Below are 23,425 nucleotides of genomic sequence, written 5' to 3' on the forward strand. Positions count from 1 at the left end.
ACTAGTATGCATATTAATGCTGTAATTACAAAATAATCAGTTTTACAAATGATAAGGATACGTTAATACTGCAGATAACTTAACATGGTACATAAGGGGTCTAAACCCAGGTATTTTCAAGGTTAAATGTCAACAAGATGCTCCTGAGTCTTGCATAGGGGCGGGACATTGGCAGTAACATTGGTACCACTCAACTTTTCTTCCCACCATTGACTTTGTATTGCGAGAGATTTTCACTTGCTTATTTAAAGGTTTCTCACCCAGCCCACGTAAAATCTACCAACTCCTGCTGTTAACTCCCAAACATATTTTTTTATGTTATCCAATCACAGTGCAGAAATGACAGACTAGAGATCCAAATTAGTGCTGCTATAGCTGCCATTTTACATTTCCATCCATGTAACATGCGCGCTCGCGCGCTCGTATCAATTGGTAATGTCGCGCGCTCGTATCAATTGGTAACGTTGATGTTATTGAATACCTCAGTTGAAAGTTCAGTCTTCCATTCCATCTGTGTGTTGTTCTTGGTATTCATCCTCCAATCTAGCCAGGTAAGATGCTAACTATAATGTTACTCACACTCTTGACTTCAGTTTCTGCATGAAATCATAAACAGGCAGAATAACAGCTGAGCCAGCTAGCACCATGTTAGCTAACGTTAAAGCTAGCCTCATCTATGTACAGTATGTTCCTAATGTCGGTGTAACTTAAACTTTTGTTAATGCCAAACATGAGACATATCTGTTGACTTCTGTATATGAATTGAACCAGAAAGAGGCACGACAGCTGAGCTAGCTACAGTAACTTAGCACAATGTTTCATTGGCCTAGATAGCTAACGTTAGTGTGGAAGAATTTAGATGTTTTAGCTATTAGCACTTTTGATGCCACTAAACATGGTTTAGTCAGCTAAAAAGTACCCTAGTGTAGAACATGACTCAGAACCTCTGTTACCTCACTGAAAACTCAGAGCCTCCTTTCACAGGCACTTTTAACATCATTCGTGATTTCTTATTTGTCATTTAACAGTGATGGTAGACATCGACAGCAAGCATGCCCAAAAGAAAACGGAGTGTAGAACCTGCAGCCCAAAGCTCTCCTCCTACATGCATCCTTCATGTACCATCCATGTCTGATCATGGGGATTTCACGCCCCTCCGTAAAATTAAAGGATCTGCTTCAGAAAAACTGCAACTGCTTCAAAAGATCCGGGATAGACGTCTCAACCAACCGCATGACTCCCCATGTCGTATGCAATCAGTATGTGATCAGATCCCGGCAACTCTTCCTGATGACCTAGAAAGAGTAGGATATCACAGCAAGTGTTATAAGCACTTTGTCCGCCACTTTCATCGTCTGGGAGATGATACAGAACCAGGGCCATCAACCTCATCATGGCATCACTCTCCTCGTAAACCAGGAGGTTCTGCTGAACCCATCTACCCGCCAGAGTGTATATTTTGTGAGAAAGTTGAGACCAAAGATGCTCATCGCAATACTGAGAGGCCTACAACCTTCCCATCCTTTAAAAACAAAGAAAATGCATGGGAGCAAATCGAAACACGGGCTGAGAAAATGGGTCTCTATCGACTCCATCGAAAGGTGAAAAACAAAGACCTCTTTGCATGTGAGGCCAAACACCATCCGTCATGTTTTAAAGCTTTCCGCACAGCATTCTACAACTATGAGCGTGCGATTCACAGAGCCGAAGCACCAAAGGAGCAGGCTTGCATGTCAGCCGCCCATGAAAAGGCATTCAACTCAGTACTGGAACACATTCAAACCCAGGTCATCCAGCAGAATAAAGTTCTACAGCTTTCTTCCTTGCGCTTGCTCTATGTCGAGGAACTGAAACTGAATGGATATGAGAACTCAAATTATCGGTCAGAGAAACTACTGAAACGCCTACAGAATGACCCAATCAAGGAGCATATCCACTTCACGAAGGTTGATCATGACAAATGTGATGTCATTTCTTTCTGGCTTGTGCACAGCTCAAACATAACAGTTTCCAATGCTCTCGCACGAGCATTCACACTCGGAAGCACAAACAAGAACCAAAATGTTGCCCTCCAACTTCGCCAGGGTATTCTACAGGCTTTCAGAGAGTGTAAAGACCAACCATGGCCACCAACAGCTGAAGACATGGAGCTCAATCCTGAAGACATCCTACCTCCAGACCTTGTCCGCTTTCTCAGCGTGCTAATGACTGGCAAGGAGGGCATCTGTTTGTCTAGATCTGAAACTGGCAGTGACTGGTGATTGAAATGCGGTGCCTTTTTGTGTTTCAGGTCGAGGTACGTGAACTCCCCACGATCTACAGCAACCAGGAAGAGACTGATACCAGGGTGGTTCTGTACCTCCATCATGCTGCTACCATCGGATACAAGAACGCTGTAGTCAGAACACCGGACACAGACATCCTCCTGATCCTGCTCCACCATGCCCACAACATCAAGCTGACGGTGTACCTGGATACAGGGTCAGGGAAGCATCGCCAACTTGTCAACGTCTCTGAGCTGGCAGAATCCCTGGGAGAGGACTACTGTGCCACTCTCCTGGGGTACTATGTGTTCAGCGGAGAAGACTGCACCAGTGCCTTCAAAGGGAAGGGAAAAGTCGGGCCCTTGAAAAAGCTGGAGAAGAATCCCAGGTTTCACAGGGCATTCGGTGAACTGGGTGACAACTGGGATGCCAACCCTGAGGTGGAGAGGCAGTTAGAAAAATTCACCTGTGTGATGTACGGCCAGAGTCGCGAGTCATCAGTGGACATTGTCCGTGCCAAGCTGCTACGAAAAATGGTGGGAGAGGACAAGACCCTCACATCCAAGTCCAAGGTTGATCTGGCTCGCCTTCCTCCATGCCAGTCTGCCCTGAAGCCGCACATCCAGCGTGTGAACCACCGCGTAGCATTGTACAAAAGAGCCGATCAACCTATCATCGAAAAGCCAAAACCTTATGAGGAGCAAGGATGGATAAGGACTGATGAAGGACTGTTGAAACCAATGTGGTCCAGTGGTCCCATCCTACCAACCTCACTGGTGGATCTTCTGAACACAGGAGAGCACGAAGAGGAGGAGGAAGAGGAAGGAGAAGAAGAGTTTGACTCTGACGATTTCGATGAAAATGATGATGACTGACTCAGTGTAGAATCACTAATGCTAATGATGTTTATCTAAAACAAGCAAGAGAAGAGTGGTCACATTGAGTGCTAGGACTATTTTGACAGTTGTAATATTTAGAAAAATAAAACTTTGTGTTAACGTCTGTGTAGACGGACCTTAATATGAGTCTATTATTTCGTAAAACTGTGATTATTTTGTAAATAAAGCACTAATTAGCATACTAGCAAACCATAGACACAGGTGATCTTGTTATGAATAGTTCTATCATGATCTACACCCGTCAAAACATGAGTCTAGACACCTTATTTTTTCAATTATCTGCAATATTGGCTGAGATATGTCAAAAATCGTTTTTTTGATAATGGCAGCAGTAATTTGCATACAAATGGTATGTGGGACATTTTTCCAGCTTGGGGCCATAGCTAGTCATTTTCTACACATTTTTTCCAATCTAGAAACACTGATTAGAAGTATATCTCCGGGGGGTGCAGGGGGACCTAGTCTTCCTACTAGACTAAATTCACCAAATGTCCAGCCGTCTGTCTGTCTATCTGTCTGTCTGTTCGAAGGTACCGTAAAAACTGCTGAACCGATCGCAAAGATATTTTGGGTGGATAATCCTGGGATCTCCAGGAGTAAAATAGGCTATATAGTTTTCCCAATTTCAGCTTTAGTCTCCAGCATTCTCAGGTTTGGACTCCCGCATAACATTTGCGTTCGCATAACGTTCATTGTTCTCATTGTGACGATGTTGCTTTCCCGGGTGCCGCGCGATCGGTGCAGCCGTTTGTGCGGCACCCGGGAAAGCAACATGTCTCCATCGATCACTAACAGGTCGCTGTCTCCATCGATCTTGCCAAGGCCGTAACAGCTATCGGCCCAAAATCCTTTAAAACTGTTGATTTGGTACAGTTACACGTATCGGGAATTTGGGACACGTATCGGGAGTACATACGACATAGCGATTGTGAACACGATTATCGTTCACGATCACGATCATCACGATCATAGTGTATCGATCACGATTTGAAATACGATGGAATAATATTTACCGATATGAACAGTGATGTGGCTTTTATTGAAATTCTAAAGATACTGTTTAGATTTTGATGATTTGAGTGTGATATGATTTAACGGATGTTTATATGAATCGTTTAAAATAAAAAAACCCTTTAATTTCTGATATTTTGCCTTTTCATTTGGGCCTCCCAATTGAAGCCCCGCCCATAGGGCGGGTACCATTGCTAGTGGAAAAAATTGAAACTTGGCGCACTTTTCAAGTACTCCCAATGGGGAGCAAAAGCATGATAATGATGACATCATATGTGAAGTGGTATACCAGCCAAAATGTTTTAATCGAATTCCTTATCATAAAAATCTGGTATTGCTTGCACATGATCTATGACCCATTTGTATTGAAATATTAAATTTATGACAGCATAGGTCACATGGTTTGGCAGCCATATTGGATTGAAGGAAAATATTAAATAATTATATCTCTGAAACCACTCACCCTATCGATGCGAAATTTTACAAATATCATCGAACATCACTGTTGCATATAGTTTGCAAATGATGATGTCATAGGTCACGTGGTTTGGCAGCCATCTTGGATAGAAAAACGAACCTTATCCGATCAACACTAGACTTTACAAACGTGATCACTGATCAGTGATCACCTACCCATACATATGCAGAGTGATGGCATCTACCCATTGTGTGACTATGCGGAGGCATATTGGGGAAACAGTTGCATTGTTCTAGTTGCATATCATATGCATATCTGTCCTCATATGCGTATCTGTCACTTTTATTTTTAATCTTACTGACTCATCACACTTGTACTGCATTACAAGTTCTTATTTAGGATCAATAATGTATTAATTAAACAATAAAACCACTAATGGCGTGGTTGGTTGCCCCGAGAAAAGATAGTGTGTGTGTGTGTGTGTGTGTGTGTGTGTGTGTGTGTGTGTGTGTGTGTGTGTGTGTGTGTGTGTGTGTGTGTGTGTGTGTGTGTGTGTGTGTGTGTGTGTGTGTGTGTGTGTGTGTGTGTGTGTGTGTGTTCGATATAACATTGTCTTTTCGAGGGACAATGATTATTCAAAGAAAGATGTCGGGATGGTTTCACATGATCATTTGTTGTGATCATCCCTACCTTGTTTACATCCTTTTTGGAGTGACATCCTACGCCCCTTTGCATTAAAGAAAAATGTTTTATCATTAATTGTTTCTTTAGATTTTAGAAACATATATAGATGTTCTACTACTGATTTACAAATGCTGTACAATATTAAAAACTTAATAGATGAGCTCACATGGTAATGGCACTGTAATACTTTAAAAACGATCTAACATTCAAAATAGTACGTACTTTATAGGAATATGTGTGGGTTGTTGCTGTTACCAACTTGCTGATAATATTCCACCGTTAACCACGCCCATGTAGGTCTCATTGTCCCTAGGGCAAATGCATCTAGCGGCCCCACCCTCATAAGGCTGATTGACAGTCATAGTCCCGCCCACCCCTCTTGTTCCCTTCCTATTCCTTTAAAAAGGAATGCAGTTTTGCGCAATTTTGATGGAATCCTTTCAAGCTACTAAAAGTGCAATACCAACGAATGCTGCACCCAGTAAAACTCTGTCGGATGGTACCAGAGTCATTGGCATTGAGAGAGGCAGCTCAGAAATATGCTTGCTGAAGATGATTATTGTGATGAAAGAGATGACATGCCGGTTTTGACTGATTTCTCGGTTTGTGTTTATTTTGTTTTTTTTTCCCATGGTCTGGAGTACTGAAAAGTGATCCCTGCCTAGACAGTCAGCTGAACAGACTATATCGGCTCTCATATTTAGCCTAAGCGACTGTTTTAGAGCAGATACTCCAACTTTAGCTTTGTATATCGCGGATTGGACCGACATTTTTTTCCGCGCCATCCCTACATAGAGAGTGCGAGCGCACTCTTCCTTTAATGAAGACATGGAAACTGTAACGACTAAGGATTAACATTGTAAAGGTTAGATGTTCAGTGTGCTGATCATCTGCACCAGGGGGCTTTCTCACTGGTAGGGAAGTGGACAATTTCAAATGCAAAATGTTCAGTATACTGAACAAAGGACCAAGGAGGGTGTACATGTACATATACCAGAGAGGAGGGGGCACTTTGCCATATCTTTCCCCAATGGGGCATCTTGTCCTACATTTCCTGATAGGGGCATCATGCCCCTACATTACAGCTACTATATAGCTACTCAATAGCACCCTACTCTACATCTCTTTATGCACGAAGAAAATAATTTGCTAAATTGTTTTCAAGATGCAAGGAAGCAAATTAAGAAAACAGAATGCCAAGAGAAAATGGCATGCTGTCAAGGCCTTCTGGCAATATTCTGTGACAATGAAAATAAATGACATGTTGGCCAAATAAAGCAGGAAAACAAACAGCAGTGTTGGGAGAGAAAAAAAACCCATAAATAAAACAGAATTAATTTAGAGAGAAAAAAAAACATCAAAATTGTCACGCCGTCAAAAAACTTTGAATGTGCAAAGCATCGCGAATGAACAATTAAAACAGACACGCGTGAGCGGTACATTAAAAATGCCATTCAGCCAATCACAGAGCCCTGCCACGATATGAGGACCTCTCCTTCCGGTCTGATTTTTTAGGTTTCCTGCTCACTTCGATATAAACAGGTACACAGACAGACAGACATCGGTGAAAACAAAACCTCCGTCCATCCCCGGTGGTGTAGGTAATGAGGAATCGGACAGAAAGAAAGTTGTTGGAGAGATTTACCTGGAGGGATCCACCTGTTTCTATGAACAAGATAGCCATAACATAAAACACAAACGTTTTCCCCTCTTTTTTTTAAACTGCTGCGAAAATAACTCATAATCGTGTATAATACCAACAGAATTAGTGTAATTGGTAAAACAATTGGACCAATGGTCACTGGAAGTTTCTCCAATTGTTTAGTAAATCGTTTCATTATTGTTCGCAGTGATTAAAAAAAAATTCCAAAATGAAAAAAAAAAACTCTGCCAAACTCTTCTTGGATAGCTATAACTGCCCAGACTGTTGGTTGTGATGTCATAAGTTGGGCCTGCGATAGGTCTACCAGAACCAGCACAACATCATAGTCATGCTTAATGACCCATCTTAATGATTGGCATTATGAATACAATTAAAGTTATCGGCCGACACCGTTGATCGAATTCCAAATTCTCGCCTTTAATCGAACCGGAGGCCTTGTACGCCGGTGAAAGACCAGGACCTCGATGAGGTGGGGACAATTTAAAAAAAAGAAAAAAAGATCGAGGTTCGTGTAAGAGCTAACATCAATCTCCAAAAAAACAATCGGACAAACAAAACATACAATAAAGGGAGCCGGTGACAAGATTGGGAGAGAGAAGGAAGCACACAAGTACAACAGCAGAGAACAGGGACATCGGGAGATCTGTGGGAGGGAGAGGGCTTGGGGGAGGAGGCAAAGGAAGGTGGGGGGCGGCGGGGGGACAGGTATAAACACATGGACACTGCTTGGACTTCCAGGAAAGAAGTTGGTATTTAAAAAAACTGGATCTGGGGTAAAATTATCGGGGGTAGAAAAGATCAAGGTTTTGGATGGGGGAAGATACGAGATGGTGGTGAACAGCTGTTTTAAAGACCTGGAGGAAGGAGTGGGAATGAAGAGAGTGAGGGAGTTTGTTCCGGAGGCGGGAAAAAAGGGGAATGAAAGAGTGAAGGTGAGCAGAGAGTATATTGTCTGCATTACCCTTTTGGAAAGGTATTGTCTGCACCTTAAATAAATTGCTACCTGAAATAAGTTAAAGTAGATTTTAAATTAAATAAAACACCAATCCACCACCCCATGTGTAAATACTATGGGAAGAATAGCATCGTCTACAGATCTCGTCCACTAACACCACAATTCCAGGATCGCATTCAAATCAAACATCCATAATACAATTAACTTGAAGCAAGACATTTGCCATCGGGACCCTTTGCTTAATACTCCTCTCAACAATTTGTGTGAAGTGTTCATGAATTCATGGGTAAAGACCTTTGGGAATTACCTTTCATATGCTCGTGCAGACAATACCACATTGTGTCGTGCCTGTGATTACAACACCCAACGGCTCAAACGATTATCCCTCCAGATCCTAATAAAGTAGCCATACAGCATAAATAATAAAAATGCTTTAGTAATGCAGAAACAGTCATAATAAAGGAAACAATTTCAACTACGATTGTTTACACTCATCGGTCCATATTGAAAAACCCAATTACGTGATCCGAGCTTGAATGAAAAAAAAAAAACTGTAAATGTGTCATAGTTTTTTTTTAAGTAAAGAGAAGAGAGGAAGAGCATATAAGAGAAAGACGAGGAATTGCCTAAAGTGAAAACGTCATAGATGCGAATTTGCATACATTTTTTTATTTTTTTGCATATGATAAAATAACTGAACATGACATTTCAAACTTTAAACAGATGTTGTTTTTTAATTACATGGTCTAAGGCTCATGGAGGACAAATGCAGACAGAAACACAGGACAACAACAACAACAATAACAAGTACAAAAAGTTTTAATTAAAACAAAAGCCGCGTCGATGTTACACAATGCCTAGATGCCACTGTGCCTATAACGTCGATGTTATAGGCACAGGACATTCCTATTGATTCGATTACTTGATGTTATTTTTGTGCAAAGTGAAAATATATCTCGGCAATTTCCCGTGTGTGGCGACGAATTTTAAATATATCTCGGCATTTTCCCGTCTGTTATTTCAGGTATGACTGACCATGCCGCGATTTAAAAAAATATATCTCGGCAATTTCCCGTGTGTGGCGACACGTGAACGAAGCTATGCTCCTCTCTCCACATTATTGTGACGATGTATAAATGAAATATTTCATCGTGACGATTGTCATCAAATGGACGAATTTTTAATATATCTCGGCATTTTCCTGTCTGTTATTTCGGGCGGTGTATGACTGACCATGCCGCGATTTAAAAAAAAAATATCTCAATGGTCTTGAAGTTACAGGCCTTTGAGAATTCATTTCGTTCTATAAAGGGCAACTTTCATCGGATTTTCTTCCCGTTTTTTTTCAACCGAGTCTAAAACTATGTTAGCGACTGTGAAAAATGAAATGATATATCGAATTTGATTTGAAATAAAACTGTGTGAGAGAGGAAGACACCACGGGCCTACAAAACAGGCCTCAAAGCTATGCGAGTTAATAAAATGGTGGATATTTGTTTATATGAAGCCTCTCCCACAATGGGTGGAGCTATGGTTCCCAGAATGGGTGGAGCTTTGAGGTTTTGTCTTCTCTGCAAGAACAACAAGAAGAACAAGAAGAAGAACAAGAAGAACAAGAACAAGAACAACAGCAGAGGGCACTCTATGACCAGCGTCTTGTGACGCGGCTAATAAAAATATTCAAAACATGCCTTCAAACAGCCAGTGAGCTTGGGGGACGTGACGCAATTCCCCAGAGCGCTCTGGGTGCCTACCATTGACCTGTCTACAAACTGGATTGGCTGTCACGGATGAATGCGGAAGTCAGTACAGCCATCTTGAGACCCAAGAGAAGCGACCACGCGTATTGTTCGTACTGAGTGTTGCGTGCATGTATGATGTATTAAAATGATCGCCCGTAGCACTCTCTTCTCACTCTTCTCACTCTCTCTTTTTCTCTGTTTCTATCTCATTCTCTCTTTCCCTCTTCTCACTCTCTCTTTTTCTCTGTTTCTATCTCATTCTCTCTTTCCCTCTTCTCACTCTCTCTTTTTCTCTGTTTCTATCTCATTCTCTCTTTCCCTCTTCACACTCTCTCTTTTTCTATCTCATTCTCTCTTTCCCTCTTCACACTCTTTCTTTTTCTCTGTTTCTATCTCATTCTCTCTTTCCCTCTTCTCACTCTCTCTTTTTCTCTGTTTCTATCTCATTCTCTCTTTCCCTCTTCTCACTCTCTCTTTTTCTCTGTTTCTATCTCATTCTCTCTTTCGCTCTTCTCACTCTCTCTTTTTCTCTGTTTCTATCTCATTCTTTCTTTCCCTCTTCTCACTCACTCTTTTTCTCGGTTTCTATCTCATTCTCTCTTTCCCTCTTCACACTCTCTCTTTTTCTCTGTTTCTATCTCATTCTCTCTTTCCCTCTTCACACTCTCTCTTTTTCTCTGTTTCTATCTCATTCTCTCTTTCCCTCTTCTCACTCTCTCTTTTTCTCTGTTTCTGTCTCATTCTCTCTTTCCCTCTTCACACTCTCTCTTTTTCTCTGTTTCTATCTCATTCTCTCTTTCCCTCTTCACACTCTCTCTTTTTCTCTGTTTCTATCTCATTCTCTCTTTCCCTCTTCTCACTCTCTCTTTTTCTCTGTTTCTATCTCATTCTCTCTTTACCTCTTCTCACTCTCTCTTTTTCTCTGTTTCTATCTCATTCTCTCTTTCCCTCTTCTCACTCTCTCTTTTTCTCTGTTTCTATCTCATTCTCTCTTTCCCTCTTCTCACTCTCTTTTTCTCTGTTTCTATCTCATTCTCTCTTTCCCTCTTCTCACTCTCTCTTTTTCTCTGTTTCTATCTCATTCTCTCTTTCCCTCTTCCCACTCTCTCTTTTTCTCTGTTTCTATCTCATTCTCTCTTTCCCTCTTCCCACTCTCTCTTTTTCTCTTTTTCTATCTCATTCTCTCTTTCCCTCTTCTCACTCTCTCTTTTTCTCTGTTTCTATCTCATTCTCTCTTTCCCTCTTCTCACTCTCTTTTTCTCTGTTTCTATCTCATTCTCTCTTTCCCTCTTCTCACTCTCTCTTTTTCTCTGTTTCTATCTCATTCTCTCTTTCCCTCTTCTCACTCTCTCTTTTTCTCTGTTTCTATCTCATTCTCTCTTTCCCTCTTCCCACTCTCTCTTTTTCTCTGTTTCTATCTCATTCTCTCTTTCCCTCTTCTCACTCTCTCTTTTTCTCTGTTTCTATCTCATTCTCTCTTTCCCTCTTCTCACTCTCTCTTTTTCTCTGTTTCTATCTCATTCTCTCTTCTCACTCTTCTCACTCTCTCTTTTTCTCTGTTTCTATCTCATTCTATCTTTCCCTCTTCTTATCTTGCTCATCTTTCAGTCACAATCCCCTTCGGCATTGCAAGCATATTTCAAATAAAATGAAAATTGCCAAAATAATTCATCTGAACAATTTCGTTATTTTCTGTTTATTATTAATAAATGTAAAAACAATAAATTGGAGTCAACAATATATATATATATATATTGTTGCGGTTTTTAGAACCTTCACATGTAAATGTAGTTGTAAATTTCCTTATAAATAACCCCTGTGTACATTTCCCCTTAAACCACCTTTAAAAAACCACCTTTAGAGGCCATTTTCCCCCGCAAGCGGGGGTTGGCCTTTTTCAGGAACTGTGGTTGTTGTTGTTTTTCGGTCCACTTTTTGAAGCAATGTTTTATCGGCCGGATGCCCTTCCTGACGCCAACCCTTTTTGCCGCCTTTAACGACAAGCAGGGAATTACCAGTGAACTGGTACTCAAATTTGCCAACCTCGGAAGGATGACAGGCTGAGTCAACCCCCCTGGCGTTAATTCAGCGATTGACTGGGATTCGAACCCAGGATCCTAGGTATCCTAAGCCGGCACCCTAGCCGCTAGCCCAACACCAGGGACTACATTTCCCCTTAATTGGCTGTTAATTGAAATAAGTGCACCTTAGTTAGTCCACATTGCAACACGTAGCAAATCATAGGCCCTTTCGTAGTTATTTCATTATTCTGTGTTCCAGATAAGGCTGTGTGTCCAATAATTGACTCTACGTTGCATCAAATCAAATAAGATAGGATCCCTTGCTACATCGCCATGGCCTCCTAAGTGCCAGCAAGGCGGCATTCGCCGCCGTTGCATTGGGCGGTTGTCATTGGCATCATCTTCACCCCAAGACTCCATTGCACACGAGGCCAGGTGGAGGGGAGGAGCCGTGGGATCATGGGTGTGGCCCACCTCGTCACCCAAGTTGGAGCCAAAGAGCCCTCGCCAGCCAACCAGCACCGAGGTGAGAAAAACCGGTAGGCGTGGCATCGGAGTTGGCGGCTTCATCGCACGACGCGCAATATAAGCGGGCGCGCAAGCCTTTTTCAGGAGGACAAGGAGAGGCGTGATCCAGCTGAACGAGAGAAAGACGCAGAGAGAGGCGTGATCCAGCTGAACGCGAGAAAGACTCGCAAAGAGGCTGACGACTGGGGTTTTCGCGACTGAAGAAGCACAAGTGCGTGCCCGCGGGACACAAACGGCGTGTCGCGATTCCCGAACCTCCCTGCTGCCATTCTGCATGGACCTGAACCTTCTCACCCCTCCAGCCATTCCTGCCTGAGAATCCCCTTTTGTGTACGTGATTTTGTTCTGTTCGTCTTGTCCTGGGGATAAGTTAAGCTGTATAAGTTAAAGAATTGCTCTGTGTCCTTCTGCTCCTTCCATTTCTTGTATATTCTCGCCCTTTCATTTCCTCTTGTAGATAGAAATAAACCTGTGTTCTTTCCTTACTTTGGTTTCTTCTTTCTCATCCGATCGCTTTCGTCCCTTCTTTCGATTGAGCACCTGTGGCACGATTTTTGGCCAAACGTTTTATAATCTGGTTAGTCATTGCTAACGGCTCGCGCCGCAGTTCGCTTCGCTCGGCGCAACCCATTAATTATGCTGCGGCAGGGGCGGAAGTATTTCCTTGCGTACCGGGAGGCGCTGGTACTTAGGTCATAGGACGGATAGGCCTAATACCCTATTCAGCGCTGACCGGGCGTGACGTCATACCCCCAGGATCGGCGACGGCCAGTATACAGGACAAGGGGTTAACCCCCCCCCTTGGTAAGGGGAGCGCCGTCGTCTGGATACCGTAACAATATATGTATATATATATATATATATATATATATATATATATATATATATATATATATATATATATATATATATATATAAACAATTCGAAAAGTAAATAGATACATACTTTGCTAATGCAATACTTGTAACTTCCATGCTAATCAAAATCTAGAAGTGTACAAACATGGTACATGTTTAATTAAATATTAATATCTGCAAAATATGGTGTCATTGAATCACTTGCACTATGCCATGTCTGTCGTCGTTTCCCACTCTCAATACCTCCTCCCTCCGGTAGGGGTCAAGGGTTAAACCACTTCCACTCTGCCACCTGTACATATGCAAATTGGAAGTTGTCTCCCCACTCTCAGTAGTAGGAGGGGGTGGGGGTGGGCAGACCCGAGGTACCATAAGCACATGCAACATTTGAGGGAAATTGGCCAAAAAGTTATCGATTCTAAAAGATTCAGACATATATAGAAATTTCATCTTGATAGGATGAAGTTTTGTACTTGTCGAATTATGACATCATAATGGAGGCACCTATGACATCATCATTAACATATTTTATTCCCCATGGAGAGTTATTTACAATGAGCCATTCTAATCTCATCCCAGCTATAAACTGTCATCCTGGTGCTTCACAGGTCGGGCAATTGATTCATCAGTGTGGGTGCCACCCCTCGGTTGGATGTTAAACTGGGAATCTCGTCTGCTGGCATTAATTGGTCGGTGTTGAAGATCCCACAGTGTCCTTCACGAAGATTTGACGAGCTATCCTGCACCATGGCCAACCAAATTCCAAATTTCTGCCATAACCTAGAAAGGGCCCACCACACACCCCATCAGAGGCACAGCCACACCCTCAGCCAATGATGTGATTCACCATTCAGGTTGGCCATTCTTGCAGTCACATCTGAGCAAATATTTCCACGTGATTATTGCTGGGATCCCAAGTTGAGATCCCATATACTTTTCATTCATTGTCATTTATTGTCCTTGCAATACTGTTAAGAGTACACTAATTTCTTCGAATTTCTTTGCAATTCATGTAATCATATGTGCGAGCTACTCCAGGTTAGTGTCACTACAAGCATTACAAAAAAGCACATGGCATTTATTATAACCAAATCAAAATCCAAACCGAAACTAGAAAACTTGGTGGAAATGTGCGATCGTCGAGCTATTCTTCTGCTGAAAATGATAAAGAAGTTTAACTTCCTGGAATCTATGCCCGATATATCTGTAAACGTAACAGCCGCAACAGTTTTGTTTTTCGGAGAACGTCGATTTGAAGTGATCATGAATATATTTCAAGCATCAGGTAGAGAGTAATCATGTATCATATCAATATGTGGTACCATAATGGTGTTCCTGCTTATATTGTAAATAAACTTTTGTTCCACCACTTTATGTCAGAATGGAATATACTTTTATTTCCACAAAAGGTGCCATTATTTCAATTGCTGAAACTGAACAACTACTTTGAGAAACTTGATATTTGCAAGTATAAGACAGTATATATGCCATCTTGTGAATATTTAAGTTAAAAAGTTCCATGCAGTGTGACAGACATTTTGGAATGACCCCCATGGAGGTGTGCTTGGGTGACATCTGGAATACTGCGTTCTGTTTTGGTCACCTAGTTTTACAGAAAAAGGTATTCCATATTTGTGGACAAACACTTGTGGCATATTTTTTAATCTATAAATACCATGACAGCCTCACTTAATGGAGTTGTTTTCATGCTGCTCTACATTTTATTGAATTTCCTTATGTAGTCTCTGGAAGAATATTATGGAATGCAACAAATATTAAACTGAACGTATCGTGGCCTGAATTATGGCGGTAACGAAGTGAGTCTTTGAATCTTCAAGATGGCAAATGGCATCAGGTGCAATTGTGCTCTGGACAGCCTCTGATATGACGATGACATCCCAAACATACCTTTTCGGATTGAAATCCAAAAACTTCAACGCAATGCCCTCTGACATGTGCAGACTTGAACCCCTCATGACATGAAGACATGAAAAACACTATCTGGTACCATCAAAACCCAGGCAAGACATGTGGAGTGAAGTCCCTGTGATATTCCCATAAGCAGTCATGTACTTGATCATGTGTTATGGCATTCGCTTTTTTGTATACGCAGTGTCGAGTTTCATGGAGGAGATAGAACACAGAAAGGATCAGGATGTAACAAAACAAAAAGGAGAGTAGAAAGAGAGGGGGATGGGGTGGAACACACCAACAACAATGTTGAGGGATACAATAGAGGGAGACTTGGAGACATAACGGATGTGGGGAATAATGAGAGCAAGGGGAGGGAACAAAGGTGTAAAAGATGGATACAACCGCAAACTCAACTAGAACGCCACTCAGTAGAGCGCATACTCCCGCCGTGGGTGGCCGCTGCTGAGCCCTAACTTCCAATGGTAAAAACTTCCTTCAAAAAATTCCTGGATCCGGAATAATATCCTGAGCTTCACCAAAAACTAATCAATTCTTCCTTATCCCAAGGGCAATCATCCCACCAACTTTCATCCAAATCCGTTCACAACTTTTCCAGATATCTTGTTCACAAACACATGAACACACGAACACACACACACACACGGACACGATCGAATGCATTACTCCCTGGCGGGAGTAATTACAGAAGTGGAAAAAAAACTAGAAACATGGAAAAGACTGGAAACATGCATGGAAAGGGCACTAGGTGCAAGACCAGAAATGGGATGGTAGAAGACAAAGAGAACATTGACCTGTTTGCGAAAGCACGTGAATAAAAGGATCTCCAAACCGTGACTCACCCTCCATGAACATTTGACTTGATCCATTGGGCTAATTACTGTATTCTGGAGTTTCACATTATACATTCACTTTTCCATTTGCTTAAAATTAAGTTAAACGAGCAGATAACCCGGATACACCGGGCTGTTGTATGGGAATATTGTTTCCAATAGAGTGTGGAATATTTAGGGAGTTTGCTGGGCATGTCCTTTAACAGCATGATAGTCACTAACTATTAAGACTGCTTAGGTTTATTGGTGAAGTAAATCGAATAAAAGATAATTATACATGATGCTGTGAAGAGGAACAGGTTGAGATGGTTTGGTCATGTGTTGAGGAAGGATGAAAGTGACTGGTTGAGAAGAGTGATGGAAATGAATGTAGAAGGAAGTAGAGGACGGGGAAGACCGAGAAAGACTTGGCTAAAGATGGTGGAAGAAGAAATGCGGGCAAGGGGGTCAACAAGGAGAGATGCAGAAAATAGGGCAAAATGGAGAAGATTGTCATGGGGACCGCAAGGCTAACCCCTGCTCTAGCAGGGAAAATGGCCTTAAAATGCATGCTGTTGTGTTGTTGTATACATGAGCCGGAACTGAGTAAATAGTTTGTGGTTATATTATTTTTTGCTTCTGGTGAGTGTGGAAATCAGCGACTCTGAACCTGCATAACACCTATGTGCGAACAAACAAAGGGTAGTGACTGAGCGTAAAAGAGAAATGGAGATGTGTGAATGGTGTGTGTGTGTGTGTGTGTGTGTGTGTGTGTGTGTGTGTGTGTGTGTGTGTGTGTGTGTGTGTGTGTGTGTGTGTGTGTGTTGCAGGAGTGGGTGTGGTTTTGCACGAATGTGTTTTTGTTTGAGTGGTGCATGTTGTAAGGGTGTGTGGTCGGTTTGTTCGGTGTGATTTTGTTTTTTTGGTGTGTGAGTGGGTGAGGACCACAGTGGGCTGTGGATTATGGGAGTGGAGGCGGTTTTGTTGTTCTCACTGGTTGGGGGTGGGGGTATGTACAGTATGCATATATATATATATATATATATAACAGGAAAACAATTGGGCGAAGGTGGATGAAGACTCTTGTGTGTTGAGAATGAACAAACACCGACAGCACATTCACTTTTTGACGATCCGCTCTCATAGAAATCATAATCATGGCACAGGTAACCATCACTCATCCATACCGTACCTAAGCTTCTGTATCAGCCATACCGATGTCCATTCTCCCACGGTATCCCTAATGCTTCTAAGTACGGTACCTATCCATTTGGACTTGAGAGCTATCTATTAATTCTGCTGCTACTACCTTCCCAGGGAGACCATTCAATTCCCTATACTCTGAGTTAAAGGCCCCTGCCTTAGTACCATTCTCAATCTCCTTTTCTACACTCTAAGACTGTGGTCCCTCGATATGGGATGTTTCCGCCAATGTTTGTGAAAGGACAGAGTGAGAATGTATGACATGTCAGCAGTGAATGTTATATTCAAGGTGGTTTACCATTTCTTTCTAGTCTTGAAGACATAGTTGCAGGTACAGCCTGCCTGTCATGGGCATCATGGTGCACTGTCTGGCACAAGGTGGAGTTGCCTGTAAAGTGTGTCGGAAAATTTTCCATTTAAGCAAAGAGATCATTCATGTGGACCAAAACAGGATATGTCCCAGGATGCTGACTTAGCCATTGGCATCCTTTAAGTGCAGGAGAGGTATAATGTCCTTCTGGGCAATGCACTGCTTGAGTGCATGGAGGAATTTGCCAGTCCGAGAAGAAGAAAAACCTGAACGCCATCGATGCACATCTTAGACAGCAGAGCTGGTGCCGGTTGATATAAAACGTTTTGGATACGTGTATTTAGTTACCTCCGCCACCGGAGGTGGATGGGGGTTATGTTTTCACCCCTGTCTGTCTGTTTGTCTGTCTGTTTGTTTGTCTGTTTGTGAACAGGATATCTCAAAAAGTTGTGGACGCATTCGGACGAAATTTGGCTGAGAGGTAGTGTATGTGACAAGGACGAAATTATTAGATTTTGGTGAAGATCCAGATTCGGATCCGGCTACTAGAATTTTTTAAGTGATTCTTCACCTTTGGGAGATCGGGCCAAAAACGATACATAGCAGGATATCTCAAAAAGTTGTGGACGTCTTATGATTAAACTTGGTGGACGAGTTGGTTCAGTGACAAGAACAAGCCGATTCGATTTTGGTTCATGCCTGAATCCAGATCCTGCCTATCAGTGGGATACAAAACATAAACTGTTCAGCTTGGTGGAGGTGTGCTCTCTACCGAGTACCGTTCTAGTTTATTCTGAAATATTGCTGGAAGTTCAAGACATCCATCCATTGCTGAGAAAGCTGAGCGAGTTTGTGTCGGGTGGAATGGTCACGAGACAAACCAAACTAGCAATTTGAGATCAACAAGTTGAAGACTAGGTAGGTATTAGGGTCTGCAGCAACAATATACTGCTTTCTCACATCTTGAGTGGACTGATTGTCCTTGTCTGTGGCCTCCTATCATGCATGCAATATGTCAGTGATTTGTGACGGTGATATATTTTTGCTGCCCCGAGTTCTTCCTGCTACATGGGTGAACAATTAGTTGCCCATCTATATCCAATGGATAGTCTTGATGTACACATTTATAAGCGTAGTTACTGCGTTGAGGGAAAGCTGAGCTGCATGGGGTTCCATGCGCAATGGTGCTCTCGGGAAGTCGCTTATCCACATTGTGAAATCAGTTTCTGTTTACATACACATGGATACCCACATCTCGCCCTCTGTGTTTTTCTGTAATTCGCAAACACAACCACAAAGGTGTTAGATATCTATGAAGTGGATTCTGGTTAAAAAATATATATATATATTAGCAAATGTGAATGCGTCGGAGTGTAAAACAACACGTAGAAGAGCTAAGACGATTGTGTAAAAAGAACTAAAGAAAACCCACCAGAAAAAGATGTGCTTACAGAAATGCTTCGGCACTGAATTGGAATGCATCCTTGATCAGGTCATACATGGTCCATAAAAAATAAATAAATAAATAAATGGTTATTTAGGATGTCCACATCATGCACAAAAGTATTGTTTGCCTTCTATATTCTTTCGCAGATTCCTTGAATGAAAACTTGAGATGCATTTATCCTGGTAAATACTTTATATGACTGCAATGGAATCATTTTGACTCAATACAAGGCTCAATTCCTGACAGAATAGGGTTGGGTTTGAAAGTCTCTGCACAGGCAGACCATTCCGTCATAGATTCGACTACCCTTTGATTAGGGGCATTGCCCATTTGCAAGCTCTTGATGATGCTGTTAATAATTTCTTTTAACCAAGGAGGCTGTTATGTGCCAGTGTCCTAACAAAGTTCCTAATTTCTGTCCTGAGTGCCATTGAGTATAAGTCATGGTCATCCACGCAGCGTAGCGTAGCTCGTGCTGATAAGTATCCCAAGCTATGAAACACACACAGACACAGACACACTCCTAGAATGACCTTTTTGTTACAAACGATGGTAGCATATCTGCAGTGTTAGTGCCCGACCACGCGCACACCCTAGGTCGTATGGAGAAATAGCCTGGACAGCATAACCACGGGCGCAGTCTCAGCCACGACATAATCTCAAGATCGTCGTTTCGCAACTTCGCTGCCTGCAATCCGTCAGGTGTGGTAAGCACACAGAAAAAAATCCTCTGGCACAAAGGGTATCTTTGGATCAGACTCTCAGAACTGGCTGTTCTTGCCATCCGCGTGCGCACACACGCACACACGCACTATGAGTGGTGAGAATAGGATATCTAAGATGCATTATAGGACTGTGGGTGCAGAGGTGATTCAACGGGTCTTTGCGGAACGAACACAGGGCCACTGATGCTGCAAATGGAATATGGTTCTCGTTTCTAGATCTTCAATTCTTATTATATACAGGATCATACGAAAGAAGAAGAAGTGGATGCAAATCAAGTTACTGAAGTAGTGTAACCTGATGCTCTGGCGTAATGGTCAGTGACTGATCTGAGTTTCGGAGGTGGATGGTTCGAATCTTAGCCGAGTCATATCAAACATTTAAAATGGTACATACAACAATACTTCCTTCCTTGACACTCACAATTAAAAAAGATAGAGCACAGACAAACAACCATAAGTTGGCAATAGAAACGCAATCTTCGATAGGTCTCAAAGCCTCCTCCTGAGTTGAAGTCCATTGTAAGGGAACATATATTGTATTTTTTTTTTTTTTTTGTATACAAAGTCGAGGCTCGTGAAAGAGCTAACATTTATCAAACAAACAAATCAAACAAACAAGCAAACAAAGTATATAAAAAGGTGAGCGGTCGACAAGATGGGGAGAGAAGGGGAGGAAGCACACAACCACAACATTTGAGAGCAGGGACATCGGGAGATGTGTAGGAGGGAGAGGCCTGGGGGGAGGCAGGATAGGCATAAAACGCAAGGACACCAAGGACTTCCAGGAAAGAAGTCGGCACCTCAAAAAGTGGATTTGGGGTGAAATTAGCGGGGGTAGAAAAGATCAAGGTTTTGGATTGGGGAAGATAAGAGATGGTGGTGAACAGCTGTTTTAAAGACCTGGAGGGAGGAGTGGGATTGAAGAGAGTGAGGGAGTTTGTTCCAGAGGCGGGAGAAAAGAGGAATGAAGGAGTGAAGGTGAGCAGAGAGTCTTGATTTTGGCAGTTTAACCATAAGAGGGTTGCAGGCAGATCTTGTGCGACCTGTAGGAATATTTGGGGGACAGAGCCCAGAGAGAGCTGGGGGAGCAAGGCCGGAGAGGAGTCGGTAGAAGACGGAAAGACCACCAACCTGCCTGCGGTGAGTAAGTGAAAGGCCCTCGGAGATAGCGTCATCGCGGGAGATTCCAATGATTCTGAATGCTTTGGTTTCAACAGCGTGAAGACGAGCTAGGTGTGAGGCAGGAGCACCAGCCCAGAGGGGAGAGCAGTACTCCATTGAGCAAGGAGGATTGAGCTGCGGATGAAAGCCTTGTATGTGGTGAGGAGCCCAGGTGTGCCAAGGAAGGACTTCGCACGACGGAGGATGCCCAGTCGGCGACTGGCTTTGGAGGCCAGCTTGGAAATGTAGTTTTCCCAGGAAAGATCATGGCAGATAGTGAGACCCAAAAGCTTGAGTGACAGAACTTCATGGAGAGGATTATTCAGAAAGTAGATGGGAGGGTTGTCCAGTCGGTCTTTTCGGAGAGACATCGTAAGAGTGTGAGATTTGTCAGGATTGAAAGACATGTTCCACTTGTTTGCCCAGTCTGTGAATTTGTCCAGGTCTGCAGAGAGTGAGGAGGCGGCAGACTGCCGATCTGATGGATGAGGAATGGAGCGGCAGAGAGTGGAGTCATCAGCAAAGACATAGAGAGGATTTTCAAGAGAGTCAGAGAGATCATTGATGAAGACCAGAAAAAGCACAGGGCCCAGAACACTGCCTTGGGGAACTCCAGCCTGAACAGGAAGAGGAGATGAGAGAAACCCATTCAGGGCCACACGTTGACTACGACTAGAGAGGAAGTCCGCCAGCCATGTGTGGAGATTTCCATGGATACCAAAGGAGAAGAGTTTGGTGAGCAGAGTGGGGTGCCAGACCGTATCGAAGGCACGTGATATGTCGAGGGAGACAGCTCTAATTTCCTGTTTGGCATTGAGGACCTCCATCCATTGTTGAGACAGCAGAAGCAGCATGTCCAGAGTAGAGTGACCTGGCTCTACTCTGCACATCTATATTATAAAACAGGAGTGTCTGTCTGTCTGTCTGTCTGTCCTCAAACTACTCCCTCAGTTTTGGGGCTTGCCCCGCCAAACCCCCTGTGGAACGTTTTGGGGCCCCAGCGGATGGCCTCAATAAAATGATGATTTTGAAAATAACTCGATACGACCCTGCCGTGAATCCCGAAGTGGGCAGATTACGGTAATGAGCCGCTTTGATAATATCTCAATACAATCGTCATTTCAAACAGTATTTTGTTAAAGTATCAATTTATGATTGGAATGGCGTTTGGAATTGAGTGAATACAATTACGATTTTGAATTCGTAATTGTATTCACCCAACCATACGGAACTTCACATCAGGATTTAAATATTTGTTTATGTCACAAATGTTGATAAAAGTTTATTTTTTATATTAATGCTATTTAATTTGTGATTGGAGTTATGCTGTTTGGAATGAAAATAGAGATATTGAGTTCAAGTGAATGACGAAATGCCGTGACGGTTTCTACTTTCTAAGCATTACATTCGTGGATCGCCATTTGCAGATTCGCCATTGACTGCGTATGGAACCATTCAAACGGGTACATTTTTCCTGGAAGTCCTTCACAAACCTGCTGTCCATGCTTGATGTTCGACTACAGGTGGCCCTGAAAATGTGTAATTTATTGGTTTCATGCTTTATCATTCACCGTTTCTGCATTGTCTGCTTCCTTATGGCCTCCCACCCGTGCGTAGCACGAGTGCCTCACTCGTATATAATGAAGCAGGACTGTCAGACTGTGTCTCTGTCCTCGAACTACTCCCTCAGTTTTGGGGCTGGCTCCGCCAAACCTTCTGTGGAACATTTTGGGGTCCCAGCGGGTGTCCTAAGGTGGATGGGAGATTTCATAAATTTCTCAATGCAATTATCATTTTGAATTTCCACCTGTAAGAAACTGCTCTCTCTCCACATGTAAACACATTCACGGGTTCGGCATTAGCAGTTTCGCCATTTACTGCATGTGGAAACATTCCCTGTTTGGGTAAACAATCATCATTGTTATCAGCTTCATTAACATCATTAAAGGTAAATTAATTTTGCACTACTACTCCCACAGTTTTGGGGGCAGTCACACCAGATATTCTGTACAGCTTTTTGGGCCCTGACACGTGTCCTAAAGTGAGTGGGAGTTTTCATAAAATCGCTCAAAAATGTTTCCCCCCCCCCCCCCCTTTTGGGCTCCATTGCCAGTTATATTATATTACTATATGCCAGTATGCTTACACATTGTGTAAGCAATAACAAACTGTGCTTCATACGTCAGTACATAATAAATATAAGCTTCAGGATTATAAGCAAGCATCACCGACCTGCTGCTAGATATCAATTGTTGTTTTTTTTAACCGACGGTTGAACGTTTTACGTAAATATATATATATTTCTTTTTACATCAATTTTCATTCACGGACGCATTCCGAGGATTCTATGATTTTCCCGGTGTACCGACTTTGATGTCCGTCGGCATGCCAAATTTCAGCTTTCTATGACAAATTTCAAATTTCAGCTTTCTACCGAACATTAATATCAGTCAATCAGTGGTTAGAAATAGCTTTATATGTATTAGATAAAGTCTCTTGGTACCAAGTATGAATGCCCTTTCCTTTGGGAGAGGTGCTATTCAAGCCTCATTTCACAATGTTCTACTAAACAGTCGAGTGCACTTGGGATTAACAAAGAAGATAACCACGTGACACAGAATGAATAAACTTTGAGAATGAACTATTTAGAACAAGGATTTGGATTTCAACATGTGAACCTGCAAATTCAAACTTTTATTATCGTGATTTCTCTCTTGGCTTGCTTTCAGTCTTTGTGACACCTGGCACAGGTCATGATATAGACTCGCTCACAAGCAAAAGTAACGATGATC

The 23,425-nt window shown here is 42.4% G+C and overlaps 1 protein-coding gene across 2 annotated transcripts in view; it reads right to left on the reverse strand.

Moving 5' to 3' along the window:
- The window catches only part of LOC137416824 (zinc finger E-box-binding homeobox 2), a 157,573-nt gene that overhangs the window by 70,192 nt on the left and 63,956 nt on the right, over positions 1-23,425 (reverse strand). The window lies entirely within an intron of this gene.

Source organism: Myxine glutinosa, chromosome 7 (genome assembly GCF_964187855.1).
Source record: "Myxine glutinosa chromosome 7, kmMyxGlut1.1, whole genome shotgun sequence".
Taxonomy (NCBI): domain Eukaryota; kingdom Metazoa; phylum Chordata; class Myxini; order Myxiniformes; family Myxinidae; genus Myxine; species Myxine glutinosa.